The sequence below is a fragment of the Garra rufa genome, chromosome 4 (assembly GCF_049309525.1).
Source record: "Garra rufa chromosome 4, GarRuf1.0, whole genome shotgun sequence".
Taxonomy (NCBI): Eukaryota; Metazoa; Chordata; class Actinopteri; order Cypriniformes; family Cyprinidae; genus Garra; species Garra rufa.
The window spans coordinates 47407593-47424513 of NC_133364.1; the positions used below are offsets into that span (position 1 = coordinate 47407593).

The following is a 16921-nucleotide window of genomic DNA, read 5'->3' on the forward strand; positions in this document are numbered from 1 at the left end:
GCAGTTCACAGAAGGAAGGATGGAGTTGAAGCAGACCCACAAGTACTACAAACAGGTACAAACACAAATCTTTGTTACAGAGTCACAGTTCTGTGACTTTGTTGTTTGGACGACCAAAAGCCTTACAACTGTGCGTGTCATGCCTGACGTAGAACTTTGGGAGACACTTTTGCCAACCGCACAAATTTTTTTTTACAAGGTTGTCCTGCCTGAGCTTGTAGCCCATCACTACACTCAACCCCCACACCCTGTGCCTTCAGCTGAGCTACCTGTGCCATCAGCCGATTCCCAGCTCACAGACAAACCCAAAAAACGAGCACAGAACACAGTCAGAAAAACATTGGCCACATTACATCCAGGTAAAACACCCAAGCACAAGGTTGTCCAACCAGCCACTACCAGCACCCCCCCTTCAACAGACCTACCTGTGCCTCCAGCAGACCTACCTGTGCCACCAGCTGAGCTACCTGTGCCATTATTTGATTCACAGCCCACAGACAAAAACAAAAAACGAGCACGAAAAAACACAATCAAATCGGCCACACTGCAGCCAGGTAACACCCCCCAGAGCAAAAGAAGGGCATGTGAAAAGGCTGTGTTGTGGTGCATTTGCAGACAGCCTGAAGAGCTTGATGACATGGTTGCTTGCGATAATCAGAACTGTCCTATACAGTGGTTCCATTTAGGTTGCGTGGGACTCAGCAACTCACCAGCCAGTGAAGAGTCATGGCAATGCGATGCTTGCACATGTCTGTAACTTACCCCATACATTTCTTTTACATCACCAGTTCTTTGTAAATGGTTTGATCTAAATATATTTACATGTTAAATATGTAAATAAACTGAAATTAAGTTGGTTGTTACTACTATTCAAGTTATGTAAATGAGTTTGTAATTGTGTTAATACAGATAAAGGAGACAGAATTTCATTGAGTCTTTGTGTATTTTATTTACAGAGATGGCCAAAAATCATTACATGTAAGAAGAGACATAACAAAATCTTTTGGAAAACAAAAAAAAAAACATTTACATATGTGACCCTGGACCACAAAACCAGTCTTAAGTCGCTAGGGTATGTTTGTAGCAATAGTCAAAAATAAATTGCATGGGTCAAAATTTTTTATTTTTCTTTTATGCCAAAAATCATTAGGAAATTAAGTAAAGTTCATGTTCCATGAAGATTTTTTGTAAAATTCCTACTGTAAATATCAAAATTTAATTTTTGAATTGAAATATGCATTGTAAAGAACCTAATTTGAACAACTTTAAAGGTGATTTTCTCAGTCTTTAGATTTTTTTGCACCCTCAGATTTCTGATTTCAAATAGATGTATTTCAGCCTAATTTAACCTTATGACTGGTTTTGTGGTCCAGGGTCACATATTAAATGTGAGCATGGTGCATAATTCTAATACGATGGCTTCACAACAATACTTGGACACATATTGGTCAAAGCACAGCACACAACCACTATTTTATCCAGCAAAGTCTTATCCTCCCCCTCACAGGGCACCACAAATCCCAGGCATATTGTGTCATTCAATATGTTAAACTTAGAGCGCATACACCCTATAACTCGCTCCACGTGGATCCTGACATGAGCTAACTTCCTGGTCTCTTCCACATCCTTTGCATTAAGTTGGCTGTGGCCCCTGGTGAAGGCAGGTATTTTCAGCGTAGCACCCACAAGGGCAACACTTTCTTTAATATCAAATCCACGGTCCGCTAACACTAGGTCTCCAGGCGAGAGCTTCTGAAGAAAGCCACAGTTCTCGGTGATCTGCTTATCACTGGCACGCCCCCCCACCCTTTGGAAATGAAAGAGATGGTACCTTGTGGTGTTATGCCAATGAGATATTTCATTGTGTACCTGCTTTTGTAGTTTGAATATGTCTGTGCCTTTGCACGTAGATTTTGTGCCCTTTCAATGAAAAGCTCGAAGCAGTCAATAATAACAGTAACACGATTTCCAAACATCTCTACAAACTGATGTGGCATGCTTGCCTGTATACAATGTCGCTTTGGCCAGTACACCAAAGGGCTGAGGTTTGCATGCAGTACATTGATGGTCTCAATGAACAGCTTGGATGCGGTTTGTCGACTAATGTCAAAGAGGTGTGCAACATGTTCGACAGGCAGATCAAGCCTTAAGCGCATAAGGGTCAGGAGGAGCATTTGAAAATGGGAGAGTTTTCTTTCTTTTGTTTTTGGTAGACTGGGAATGACTTGCATCAACACACCCATCAACAGACTGAAAGATGGAAGGCCAGTGTAGTACTTCACCTTTGAATCATTGTCTTTGAGAAAATTCTCATCCAGGGCCTTTTTGGAGAGCTCTTCCTTCAGTTTTCGATTCTCCTCCTGCAAGCGGATTATTTCTCTGAGTCTGAGGCCACACATGGTGCACTTCTGCTGTTCATCTGCATTCCCCATTGGAGCACCATCATCCTCTGATGTTTCAGTTTCCATATCTTCCTCTCTCCCTGCATTGTCTGGGGCTGGTGGTAGGGGCTGAGTCTCTTGTACTTCCATCTCAGCCACTGGAGCAGAGTAGTCTAATTGTAATAACAATAAGAAGAATAAACTGTAAATCTCTGTAATTGCCTGATGCCCAGGGCCCACTGTTTTCAAAACTGTGTAATCTGGATAAAAATTATCCTGATTTGAAAATTCCATGTTTTTGTATCTGTGATCAGGGACCAGTTCAAAAGTAATCCTTGATTCCACACATCAAGACATGGGATTTATCAATCTGGATCACTTTGATCCAAATGACACTTTTGAAGAACTGGGACCATGGATGTGACTTTCACACCATACTTTTGTTACTGATAGCTGCTCTAAGAATTTCAAGACTGTTACATTAGCATGCCAAATGCCTAACGACCTCCTAGAATGACTGGCCTTTGGACCATTGGACATAAAATATATTTGAGTCTAATTGTGTCTGTTACCAATATTTACCTGGGAACAAATGTCCTGCTTCATTCAACTCTGTCTCATGACCGGTGTGGACAGTGCCCGGCGATGGGTGTGGATTCACGGGACCTTCCATCTCAGTTGCAGATGTAGTGTCTGACAGTAACAATAAAAAGAAATTGTGTCATATCACAACCTCTATTCCAGATTAGATATACACAGGGGGCAACATACATTCCCTATCAGTCGGTCTCTTCGACGTCTCGTCGAGACCGACGAATTGGGATATCGCCTGGATAGACCAATATACTTTGTGTGTATACAAACGAGCCAATGAATATTGGCATGCATGATTGCAGCCAGCTGCGGCTGATCACAGCGTGAGCATATAATACGCAGCAGGTGCATGCATCATCAAGCTTTCGCTTCGGAGCGGGACCATTATTGTGGAACGAGCCAAGAAGCAACACTTACCTCCTTTTTTTCTCTTTTATGTTGGCGGCACGGCGCTTCAGTGTTGCTGCGGCCATCTCCCCTGTGCGCCTCAGCACTAAAAGAGCAAATTCCTATAAGAGCAATTTCTGAAAAGAGTGAATTTCTAAAGGAGCTCCACGGGTTGAGCGTCTTTTTAAAGACGAGGCAACATGCCTTTCTCCCCGTGCGTTTCTGGGTGCGGCCGTTTCCTGGTGCCGGGTGATGGCCACGCACACTGCCTCACGTGTCTGGGCTTACAACACGCTGAGGCAGCGTTCGTGGATGACTCATGTCCCCATTGCGGGGGTATGACCATCGCGGAGTTGCGGACCAGACTCCGCTTCCTGCAAAGGGGCAGGGTTCCAGTCCCTCTGCCCAGAACGAACGTTCCTCCAGGCAAACGGCGGGGGGGCGTTGTCGCTGGAAGCAGAGGGCTGTCCGGTCTGACGGTGACGGTGAGGAACCCCCCGCCCATTCCATCGGCGGGGGCTCCTCCTTCCACCGACGCTCCGCCGCCACCGGGGCTCTCAGGGGAGCGGGTTGGACCTCCCTTAGGGGTACCGCCCGTTACCTTTGGGGCCCCCCCCGACGAACAGATGTCAGTCGCAGCATCGGGGGGAGAGCCAGACCTCTCTGAGGAGGAGGACGGCACAATGTCGTCCACTGGGCGATCAGTGGTGCCCGATACTGACCCGGAGATGATGGCTATGCTTGCCCGGGCCGCCGAGAGGGTAGGGCTTGAATGGAACCCTCCATCACGTCCCGACCCCTCTCGGCTGGATGATTGGTATCTCGGGGTGGCCCGCGCTGGTTCTCAGCGCCCCACCCCGGTGCCATTCTTCCCGGAGGTGCATGAAGAGCTCACCCTAACGTGGACGGCACCTTTTACTGCCCGAAACCGCTCGAGTGGGACTTCCTCCCTAACCACCCTCGATGGCGGACCAGCGCGGGGATACACGGCAGTCCCGCCGGTGGAGCGTGCGGTTGCGATGCAACTGTGTCCGGGCGCCGCTTCCACTTGGCGGGGCAACAATCCGTCGCTCCCGTCCCGGGCCTGTAGGCACTCGTCGGCTCTGATCGGCAGTGCCTATGCGGCCTGCGGCTCCGCTGGTTCCGCCCTTCACGCTATGGCGTTGCTACAGGTGCATCAGGCCCAGGCACTGAAAGACCTGTACGAGGGTGGTCACGACCCAGAAGTTCTTCGTGAACTTCGTATCGCCACGGACCTCGCGCTACGTGCGACGAAGGTGACCGCGCGGTCTCTGGGTCGTGCCATGTCCACCATGGTGGTCCAGGAACGCCATCTCTGGCTGTGTCTGGCTGATATGAGGGACTGCGATAAGACCAGGTTCCTCGACGCTCCGGTGTCCCAGACCGACCTCTTCGGCGACGCTGTGGAGAGCTTTGCCCAGCAGTTTTCCGCAGCCAAGAAGCAGACTGAGGCCATCAGTCACATCCTGCCCCGGCGTACAGCTGCTGCCTCCACCCGTCCGCCGGCGGCACCCCAGTCTGCTCGTCGCCGAGGGCGGCCCCCATCTTCCGCCTCTGCTCCACAGCAGCCCCCGCAGCAGCCTTCACAACGGCGCCGTGGAGCCGGTCGCCGGGCAGCCGCCCAGCCCGTCCAGGCCCCCACAAAGACCAGTGGGAAGCGTAAGAGCAAGAGACCCTGAGACGGGCGACCCAGAGATGGAGGAGCTGCTCTTCGGGAGATGGTGACCGCACCACTCCCTCCCCCGGAGGAGGGCCGGGCGGAGAATCTTTTGTTTGTTTTTTCCCCCGCCCAAATACTCGACAAAAGAGCATGGATCTATGGATCACGCAGATTACGATTTAACATGAATAAATATTGTAATTTATTTTACTTTCAAATTTAAATACATATAAAATACATATAAACGGATGTATCTAAAAAAATATAGTCCAAATGTATATGTTTAGACCATTAACACATTAACAGATTTTTTTGGTCTTATTTCACGCACTTTTTTTCCCCCACACACAGCCTATATTTAACTATCCTGTGATAACATTAAATAAAACAAGACAGAGATTCACCTCGCCAGTTTTACTTTCATTCATAAAATACAATATGCAAATATAACATGAATCGCCATAACCATTCATAAACACTCTAATTTGTATAATAATAACATTTATTGCAACCGCTTCATTTCAGAGCCCTTAAAAAATATTATGTAAAATATCACCCAAATGTGTCGCTTTTATTTTATGCAAGAATTCTATTGTGTATTGGCAGCTTTTCAAAATAAAGATTTTGTAAGTTCTTATTTTTTTGTACCGAAAATGAACCGAACCGAAGACACTGTACCGAACCGAATATTTTAGCGTACCGTTACACCCCTATTAAAAATATATATATTTCAAAGGTTAAATATTTGGATTACGTGCTACATAAACATTTTAATTACAATTAAATTAAAACTTGTTTACAAATCAACTTAAATATTTTCAGTTATAGTGACTTAAAATCCTTACCCATTCTCATGGAATTAAGTTAACATTACACAAAGAAATAAGTACAAAAAGAACCATTTTTAAGTAGCATAAACTCAATATTTATTAGTCTTTGTTGTTTGTTTTACAAGTACAAGTAACTCAAAATCTTTGACACACAAGACTCAAAATCGCAAGCCTCAAAACTTAATTTTTGTGGTAACTCGTTGCCTCAAAAATTGAGTGCAAACAACTTCAACAGTTTAAGTTACAGTGAGTTACACTGAATTCTTTCCCTCTTCTATTTAACACTGCAGTGTTAATTAAAAGACAGAAACATAAAACAATTCAGAGATGCACTAGGCTAAAACCTGAACACCAGATTAAAATAGCACCGCTAAAATTACACATTTATGAACCTGCATGAAACTTTACAACAGCATGGATGATTTAAAACTAAAATACATGTAGATGTATCACTACCCAGCTGTACTTAAAGGGATAGTTCACCCAAAAATGAAAATTTGATGTTTATCTGCTTACCCCCAATACATCCAAGATGTAGGTGACTTTGTTTCCTCAGAAAAACACAAACAAAGATTTTTAATGAAAACCGGTGCAGTCTGTCAGCCTTATCATGGCAGTGGATGGGCAACAAACCTTTAAAAGTAAACAAAAACATGCACAGACAAATCCAAATGACACTCTGCGGCTCGTGACGATACATTGATGTCTTAAGACACGAAGCGATCGTTTTTTGCGAGAAACTGAACAGTATTCATATCATTTTTTACCTTTGATACACAGCCACGTCCATCTGTCCTGAGCACGAGTTTGGCATCAGTCACGTCACATGAGCACGCGCTTCTGGGGTAGAATACGCAAATGCCGTAAGGGGAAATCAGTGAAAAGTCCCGGAAGAGTTTGCGCAAGCAAACGTAATCTTTTAGCTATAAATCGGTTTAAACAATCAGGATATGCGCAAGTAATTACCATTTTCAATAGCCGCTATACCCACGATCTCTGTGCACTGTGGAAACAATGAGTGTCGTATACATGCGACAGATCGCTTCCGGCGTTTGCGTATTCTACACCAGAGCGCGTTCACATGTCACGAGCCGGCTGATGATCTCCTGCTCATGACAGATGGTCGTGGCTGTGTATCAAAGGTATATTATATAAACACGGTTCAGTTTCTCACAAAAAACTATCGTTTCGTGTCATAGGACATTAATGTATCGTCACGAGCCGCAGGGTGTAATTTGGAATTGTCTGTGCATGTTTTTGTTTACTTTTTAAGGTTTGGTGCCCATCCACTGCCATTATATGACTAGCAGACTGAACCGGTTTTCTTAAAAAAATCTTCGTTTGTGTTTTTCTGAGGAAACAATGTCACCTACATCTTGGTTGCCCTGGGGGTAAGCAGATAAACATAAAATTTTCATTTTTGAGGGAACTATCCCTTTAACTCTCAAGAACAAGAGCTGTATTAATGCCAAATAACAATTAACAATAAATACAAAAAGGCACACTGTGCATATTGTGGGGGGAAAAAACTATTGGTACAGAAACATTTTAACCATTATTTTCACAGAAATAACCTACATTGAACTACAGAGGACCTGCCAGGCCTTAGTAATTATTCTGATAAATCTCTACTTGCGCATCAAGTCATTTTTGAGACTCTGTTACTTGGGTGACAGTTTACAATCGTCAAGACCAAGTCTTCTGAATGAATTCAAAATTGTTGGTCAGTTCCCTGGGATAGCTGAGGTGTAGTGCATAGATCAGTCCAAACATTACCAGGAAGGCATCAGCCAAGCTGGGGAGGTTGCCCACAATCTCGCTTTCAATGACAACAGAGATTTTCACAGGCTGGAAGTGAACTGAACTTGTCTCATTATCTTTGATGACTGTGTGGAAGGACACTGAAACATCTAAAAGCTCTGGCTCATCAGATGTGTCCTGTAAAATAAAATACAGGGGTTTTCAAACCTGTCCTGGAGCCTCCCCTGCCCTGCACATTTTGCTTGTCTCTCTCATCTAATACACCTGATTCAAATCATCAGCTCATTAGTAGAGACTGCAAGACCTGAATTGGGTGTGCCTAATAAGGGAGACATACAAAATGTGCAGGGCAGGGGAGGCTCCAGGACAGGTTTGAAAACCCCTGATAAAATAGATATAAAATTAAAGATTTTTTAAAGATTTTTGACAAAAAATATTTACAGTAGGTTTAGTGCAAAGATAAAGGCATTTAGTAAGTCATGAGATTAAACAAACAATTGTTACGAGATCGTGCTGGTTAGACGAGACGGGAGACAAACATAAATATATCCTTTTAATCTTGAACTTCAGAAACAAACACAGGGAATATCCACGCACGTATTAAATGAAATCAATGACTGACAAATTACTGAAAACAGAGACTGACTTATAAAGCAAACTAATGATTACACACAGGTGAAAACGATAATGAATTAACTAAGGACTAAACCAAATGATCACAAACAGACGGGGGAAGACAGAGGGGGAAACCAAATCAACATTGCAAAACAAAGGAGAACAAAAACAAGGCTACATATGGCATTACCCGCCCCTCCCGGTAGGCGCATCCCGCGCCGTGACGACACAACAGGGGAGGTATACAGGGCAGGTTAGGGGGGTCCGGAGGCTGTGGTCGGACAGGCAATTCAGGTGGCCATGGTGGGTCAGGAGGCCATGGCCGAGCCGATAGTTCATGTGGCCATGGTGGGTCAGGAGGCCACAGCCGGTATAACAGTTCATCAGGCCATGGCGGGTCAGGAAGACCATCTTGGCCGGGAAATCAGGAACGTCGATCCATCTTGGTCGGGAAATCAGGAACGGCGGCCATCTTGGCCGGGAAATCAGTAACTGCGACCATCTCGGCCGGGAAATCAGGTACGGCGGCCATCTTGACTGGCAAATCAGGAACTGTGGCCATCTCGGCCAGGAAATCACGAACTTCGGTCATCTCGACTGGGAAATCCGGAACTGTGGCCATCTCGGCCAGGAAATCAGGAACTGCGGCCATCTCGGCCAGGAAATCAGGAACTGCGGCCATCTCGGCCAGGAAATCAGGAACTGCGGCCATCTCGGCCAGGAAATCAGGAACTGCGGCCATCTCGGCCGGGAAATCCGGAACTGCGGCCATCTCGGCCAGGAAATCAGGAACTGCGGCCATCTCGGCCAGGAAATCAGGAACTGCGGCCATCTCGGCCGGGAAATCCGGAACTGCGGCCATCTCGGCCAGGAAATCAGGAACTGCGGCCATCTCGGCCAGGAAATCAGGAACTGCGGCCATCTCGGCCGGGAAATCCGGAACTGCGGCCATCTCGGCCAGGAAATCAGGAACTGCGGCCATCTCGACCGGGAAATCAGGAACTGTGGGCATCTCGGCCAGGAAATAAGGAACTGCGGCCATCTCGGCCGGGAAATCAGGTACTGCGGCCATCTCGGCCGGGAAATCAGGAACTGTGGCCATCTTGGGTGCAAACTTGGGCTTTGTCGCCCTCTTGCGTGTGGATTTGCATGTTGAAGCTTTCTGAAGTATAGGTGCTGGCGTGGCGGCAGCCATCTTGCGTCCAGATTCAGACGTTGCGGCCAGCGGTATTGGGCTGAGGAAGACTATGGAGCTCTGGAGGATCGCTGGGTGTTCAGGGCGAGGCAGGCGGTCTGAACTGTTGGATCGGTATGTGGAGGTTCTTGGCGTTGGGTGAGCTGGTGCGATGTGATGTGTTTCTGGGGGGGGTTGGACGTTGGATCGGACTGTCATTCTTTATTTGTTCTATCTAAAAATTGGAGCAGTTTAAATAGAGAATGATATTGACCAATTCAACAAACGGGACATCATAACCAGAGAGATCGCAACGAATAGTTTCTTCGTCCAACCCCAACAGAAACACAAAGACGAAAGAGGCGTCGGACCAGCTCACCTGATGGTAAAGCTCAATGAAATCCTCTACATACAGCTCCAACTTCCAAACTATGAGCTCGCTATTCCGGTTCTCCGAACGCACCTGTTGTTTTTGATTAGTATAGCTGGATGAAGTTATTTGAGATCACTGGGTGGCTTAAAAGGGGCTACGACACCCCAGTCAAATTTATAGAAAGTCTTGGATATGTGACAACATCAAAATGTGTTCTACTGGGGATGTTTGAAGTTTATTCCACTTCAAATTTGTATGCAATTACCTCCATATTGTGGACTCAGATGTACATTATTGTTCACCTTAAGAGACTACAGACTACTGTTTTAATTCCTCATTGAAAACTTGGAATCAAGTTTTTTTTTTATGCATGCTTGGGATTTTGGGGAAAACTTCTGTAATACTTAACTAAGATTAATAGTTTTAAGTATGCAAACCACATTTGGGCAGCGTGAAAATCACAATTGTGAGAGATTAGAGAAATGCACATTTCATAAAAATGACTGCACTTTCATAAGAGCACAAACAAACAGGGCATAAATAAAGTGTTTAAAGGAAAAGCTCACTTTCAGAACAAAAATTTACAGATAATGTACTCTCTTGTCATCCAAGATGTCCATGTCCTTCTTTCTTCAGTCGTAAGGAAATTATGTTTTTTGAGTAAACCATTCAGGAATTTTATGGTTTGAAATTCTAAAATGCAGCTTCAAAGGGCTCTAAATGATCGCAGCCGAGGAAGGAAGGGTCTTATTTAGCAAACAATGTTATTTTCTAAAAAAAAAAAAAAAAAAAAGTACAATTTATATACTTTTTAACCTCAAATGTCTTGTCTAGCTCAGCAAGACAAGCATTTGGGATTAAAAAGTATATAAGTTGTAAATGTTTTCAGAAAATAACTGATCTTTTCGCTAGATAATAAACTTCTTCCTCGGCTGGGATCATTAAAAGCCCTTTGACGCCACATTTAAACTGCATTTTGGAAGTTCAAACTTGGTGGCACCATAGAAGTCCACTATATGGAGAGAAATCCTGAAATGATTTCCTCAAAAAACATTTCTTTACGACTAAAGAAAGTAAGACATGAAAATCTTGGCTGACAAAGGGGTGGGTACATTATCTGTAAATTTTTGTTCTGAAAGTGAACTACTCCTTTAGATCAAGAGAGCTAAAATCAAGGTACAAAATGGTCTTTTTGATGCAGTTTCAATGCAGAAGTCTAAAAGCTCAGCACCAATATTCACAAAACATTTTCTCTTACCACTAAGAGTACTCCTAAATATCAGTTTATAGCTGAGAGTTTTCTCTTAAAACCTATTCACAAAGCTGCTGAGACAAACTTTATTAAGGAACAGAGATAAGTCTTAGGCTAAGAATAAGGGCGATGGTTGACCTTGTTGCAATGGATGATGTCAGCATACTTATTAACTACGCACACAGTGATTGGCAGATAGGGAAGGGGTCTGTCAGAGATTTATTCATAGAAATACTGTAGAGCGTCACATTATGTTGCCATATTTAAATAAAGGGTTAAAAAATGTTGTCTGAGAAAATGCACAGGCCAAAATATTGCTTACCAGCCATTAACCAGTATTTGGATTTTTTAAAAGTATTTGTAATTGTGACTTTTTTTGTCTGTGCATTCATAAAAATCCCAAAAAGCTCCAAAACACCTCTTGTTTCCAAAACACTTTCTGTTTCATTGTCAACAAACAATAATATAAAACTGGGGTGGGGGATGAGAAACATACAGTATCTCACACAAGTAAGTACACCTATTACATTTCAGCAACCATTTTAGTATATCTTCTCAAGGGACAATACTATAGAAATGAAACTTGGATATATTTTAGAGTAGTCAGTGTCCAGCTTGTATAGCAGTATAGATTTACTGTCCTCTAAAAATACAGCCATTATTGCCAAAATAGCTGGCAACAAAAGTGAGTACACCCTAAATGATAACAGCAGTATGTTGTTTAGCCATGTAAAGCCACATGTTTTTGTCTACTTGACTGTTTTGTGCTTCAAGTCTGAGAACCTGGCTTCAAAAAAGCAAATGCATGAGTGCTGCCAGCTTTGCTTTAAAGGTTGCAGAAGTAAAAGGTCAGTTTGTCAGTGATCACACCGCTGCACAGTGCTAAAAGTAGGTTTGCACAGGCGTCATCCCAGATGGAAGCCTCTTCTGAAGCTGGCTCATAAGAAAGCCTGGCGGTCGTCTCCGCGTCGGGAACAGAGACAGCGGTTGCTTCCGCGTCAGGAACACAGAGCGCAGCCGCCTCCGCATCAGGAACAGAGAGCACGATTGTCTACGCGTCAGGAACAGAGATAGCGGCCGCCTCCGCGTCCAGAACAGAGAGCGCAGCCGCCTCCGTCTCAGAAACAGAGAGCACGGTTGTCTACGCGTCAGGAACAGAGAGCGCAGTCGCCTCCGCATCAGGAACAGAGAGCACAGTTGTCTACGCGTCAGGAACAGAGAGCGCGGTCGTCTCCATATCAGGAACAGAGATAGCGGCCGCCTCCGTGTCCAGAACAGAGAGCGCAGCCGCCTCCGCGTCAGAAACAGAGAACACGGTTGTCTGTGCGTCAGGAACAGAGAGCGCAGTCGCCTCCGCATCAGGAACAGAGAGCACGGTTGTCTGCGCGTCAGGAACAGAGAGCGCGGTAGTCTCCATATCAGGAACAGAGATAGCGGCCGCCTCCGCGTCCAGAACAGAGAGCGCAGCCGCCTCCGCGTCAGAAACAGAGAGCGCAGTCGCCTCCGCATCAGGAACAGAGCGCGGTCGTCTCCATATCAGGAACAGAGATAGCGGCCGCCTCCGCGTCCAGAACAGAAAGCGCAGCCGCCTCCGCGTCAGAAACAGAGTGCGCAGTCGCCTCCGCATCAGGAACAGAGCGCGGTCATCTCCGTATCAGGAACAGAGATAGCGGCCGCCTCTGCGTCCAGAACAGAGAGCGCAGCCGCCTCCGCGTCAGAAACAGAGAGCGCAGTCGCCTCCGCATCAGGAACAGAGCGCGGTCATCTCCATATCAGGAACAGAGATAGCGGCCGCCTCCGCGTCCAGAACAGAGAGCGCAGCCGCCTCCGCGTCAGAAACAGAGAGCGCAGTCGCCTCCGCATCAGAAACAGAGCGCGGTCATCTCCATATCAGGAACAGAGATAGCGGCCGCCTCCGCGTCCAGAACAGAGAGCGCAGCCGCCTCCGCGTCAGAAACAGAGAGCGCAGTCGCCTCCGCATCAGGAACAGAGCGCGGTCATCTCCATATCAGGAACAGAGATAGCGGCCGCCTCCGCGTCCAGAACAGAGAGCGCAGCCGCCTCCGCGTCAGAAACAGAGAGCGCAGTCGCCTCCGCATCAGGAACAGAGCGCGGTCGTCTCCGTATCAGGAACAGAGATAGCGGCTGCCTCCGCGTCCAGAACAGAGAGCGCAGCCGCCTCCGCGTCAGAAACAGAGAGCGCAGTCGCCTCCGCATCAGGAACAGAGCGCGGTCGTCTCCGTATCAGGAACAGAGATAGCGGCTGCCTCCGCGTCCAGAACAGAAAGCGCAGCCGCCTCCGCGTCAGAAACAGAGAGCGCAGTCGCCTCCGCATCAGGAACAGAGCGCGGTCGTCTCCGTATCAGGAACAGAAATAGCGGCCGCCTCCGCGTCCAGAACAGAAAGCGCAGCCGCCTCCGCGTCAGAAACAGAGAGCGCAGTCGTCTCCGTATCAGGAACAGAGATAGCGGCCGCCTCCCTCTCAGAAACAGAGAGCACGGTTGTCTACGCGTCCAGAACAGAGAGCGCAGCCGCCTCCGTCTCAGAAACAGAGAGCACGGTTGTCTACGCGTCAGGAACAAAGAGCGCGGTCGTTTCCGTATCAGGAACAGAGATAGCGGCCGCCTCTGCGTCCAGAACAGAGAGCGCAGTCGCCTCCGCGTCAGAAACAGAGAGCGCAGTCGCCTCCGCATCAGGAACAGAGAGCACGGTTGTCTACGCGTCAGGAACAAAGAGCGCGGTCGTTTCCGTATCAGGAACAGAGATAGCGGCCGCCTCTGCGTCCAGAACAGAGAGCGCAGTCGCCTCCGCGTCAGAAACAGAGAGCGCAGTCGCCTCCGCATCAGGAACAGAGCGCGGTCGTCTCTGTATCAGGAACAGAGATAGCGGCCGCCTCTGCGTCCAGAACAGAGAGCGCAGTCGCCTCCGCGTCAGAAACAGAGAGCGCAGTCGCCTCCGCATCAGGAACAGAGCGCGGTCGTCTCTGTATCAGGAACAGAGATAGCGGCCGCCTCTGCGTCCAGAACAGAGAGCGCAGTCTCCTCCGCGTCAGAAACAGAGAGCGCAGTCGCCTCCGCATCAGGAACAGAGCGCGGTCGTCTCCGTATCAGGAACAGAGATAGCGGCTGCCTCCGCGTCCAGAACAGAGAGCGCAGCCGCCTCCGCGTCAGAAACAGAGAGCGCAGTCGCCTCCGCATCAGGAACAGAGCGCGGTCGTCTCTGTATCAGGAACAGAGATAGCGGCCGCCTCTGCGTCCAGAACAGAGAGCGCAGTCTCCTCCGCGTCAGAAACAGAGAGCGCAGTCGCCTCCGCATCAGGAACAGAGCGCGGTCGTCTCCGTATCAGGAACAGAGATAGCGGCTGCCTCCGCGTCCAGAACAGAGAGCACAGTCACCTCCGCATCAGGAACAGAGAGCGCGGTCGTCTCCGCGTCCAGAACAGAGAGCGCAGTCGCCTCCGCATCAGGAACAGAGAGCGCGGTCGTCTCCGCGTCAGGAACAGAGAGTGCGGTCGCTTCCACGTCAGGAACAGAGACAGCGGTTGCTTCCACGTCAGGAACACAGAGCGCAGTCGCCTCCGCATCAGGAACAGAGATAGCGGCCGCCTCCGCGTCCAGAACAGAGAGCGCGGTCGTCTCCGCGTCAGGAACAGAGAGTGCGGTCGCTTCCACGTCAGATACAGAGACAGCGGTTGCTTCCGCGTCAGGAACACAGAGCGCAGTCGCCTCCGCATCAGGAACAGAGAGCGCTGTCGTCTCCGTATCAGGAACAGAGAAAGCGGCCGCCTCCGCGTCCGGAACAGAGAGCGCAGCCGCCTCCGCGTCAGGAATAGAGAGCGCAGCCGCCTCCGCGTCAGGAATAGAGAGCGCAGCCGCCTCTAATCGGAGTGTAAAAAGTGAGAGATGATGAGGCAGGTCATTATGGATTCAAAGGGAAGAAAACCTAAGATAAAGTAACAAATGTGTAAGAAGTGCAGGTCTGTTTCCTTACGTAATCATGGTGTAAACAGTGAGATGCAGCTGCCACAAAACATTCCATAACATCCTCTTGAATTCCTCTCTTTAAATCTATTTGAAGCGCACAGCATTGATGAGTAGCACCTGTCCACAAAATATTATTGTCTACAATTCGATTGATAGGCTAAGTAAAGCCTAGTTCAGACTGCATGATTTTAGCCCCGATTTTGACTAGCCGACAGGTTTTGAGAAATCGCCGACAAATGCCCGAAATCACAGGCAAATCGGTGCTCGTTCACGTGAGTGACAATCACACAGTGTGAACTATCAAAGACGCGATCTGAGAGAATCGGCGACGTGTCGCCGACACCCGTGAGATATTTGGCATGCTAAATATCTGGACCTGTCGGCGATTCAAAATCATGCCGTGTGAAAGGTGATCTGACTGAAAATCACATCGGCGATTACCTACAGCCAATGAGACAGCAACATCCAGGCAAGTGGGAAGTTAGGGGAGGAGTTATAGACCACAATATCAACAAGAATAGTTTTGGCTTTTTTTCTTTTCGCTGCAAATGAGTGCACATGCAATTTGTATGACAAGCTTCTTGCGGGCTACCATTTTTTTATAATAATACCAGTCTCACGTGAGAACTTGCACGCCTGACCTCGCGTTGTTTCCATGTCACTTCTCGCGTGTTTTTGGTTGTGAGACGTAGTTTGCGGACCGGCCAAGTTGTTGGCGATTCTTCCTATTGTAAACTCATGCAGTGTGAAACCCCCTGTCACCGATCCATCATGCAGTGTGAACACAGCAGCGATGGAATGCTACCCCAGATAGTCATGCAGTTTGCGATTGCTTTGAAAATCGTGCAGTCTGAACTCGGCATTAGCAAACAGATTTTTTTAAATTTTGCTGTTAGAATTAGAATATATATTTACCTTATCTTATTTTTTGTTATTTTTTTGTTTGAATATCAGATATGCAATATCAAGACTGATTTCATACATCATTTTTTTTAAAGAAAAAACATGCAACATGTCGTGTTTGTCATCACTGAATCTGACCAATGAGAGTGAAGTGTGTCGTCATCAAGGCTTACGCAGCCGATTTTGAGCAACTGCAGCACTCGACCTCTGCGGCTGGTCTCGGTTTGCTCTCATGGTACTTTGATCGAACACGTGATCGTAAGGCGGATGCGGCGCCGAGCAAAGTCGTACAAATGATCTAACCAGAAGTCATTGCTTTTGTCAGGCAGAAGCCGATTTTTTTCAGTGCCGCATGAAGTCGAACGCACCAAAAATCTTGTAGCTATTTTGTTCAACTCATTTGTGTAAATTAAGCCACTGAAAAGAAATTTTATAAGGCAAGAGAGTTCTGTTATTAAAGATAATTTCACTGGTTATGGCCTCCTTCTTCCCTGAGCCCTGAACTTGTGTGGGTGTGTATCAAGGAAATGTCTTGCCATCTCTTGAGGCCAATGCAATATGCATTTTGATGCATAGCCAACTATACAATGCAGTAAAGATACATATGAAGCAGCTACTGATGAAATTCGATACGATTCACCACAGCACGATTTTGATTCGATTTAAATACATTTTAACATGTATTTACATGTATATACAAATTGCACATTGTTTTCAAACCATGTCTGTTTACAACATAAAAACATTTATGAATACTTGTTTTTATTGTCTTTTGTGGTATTCTTGTGGTAATCTTATTATTTTATGAGAGGGAAGATATTTTAATATTTCCTGGTGGCCTAGCTTTGCCACCCCTCCTAATCATCTGAGCTCTTTAAAGAGCAAAGTACGACTGGATAGCAAAGCCACTCCACGGGGAAAACTGAAGACAGTATTTTTTTCTGGTAAAACAAATTATATACTTACAATAAATTTGACTAACTTTAT

General features: G+C 46.8%; 1 pseudogene; it reads right to left on the reverse strand.

Moving 5' to 3' along the window:
* Positions 1–1407: 1407 nt before the first annotated feature.
* On the reverse strand, positions 1408–3054 carry LOC141333373 (uncharacterized; annotated as a pseudogene).
* Between the last annotated feature and the right edge of the window lie 13867 nt (positions 3055–16921).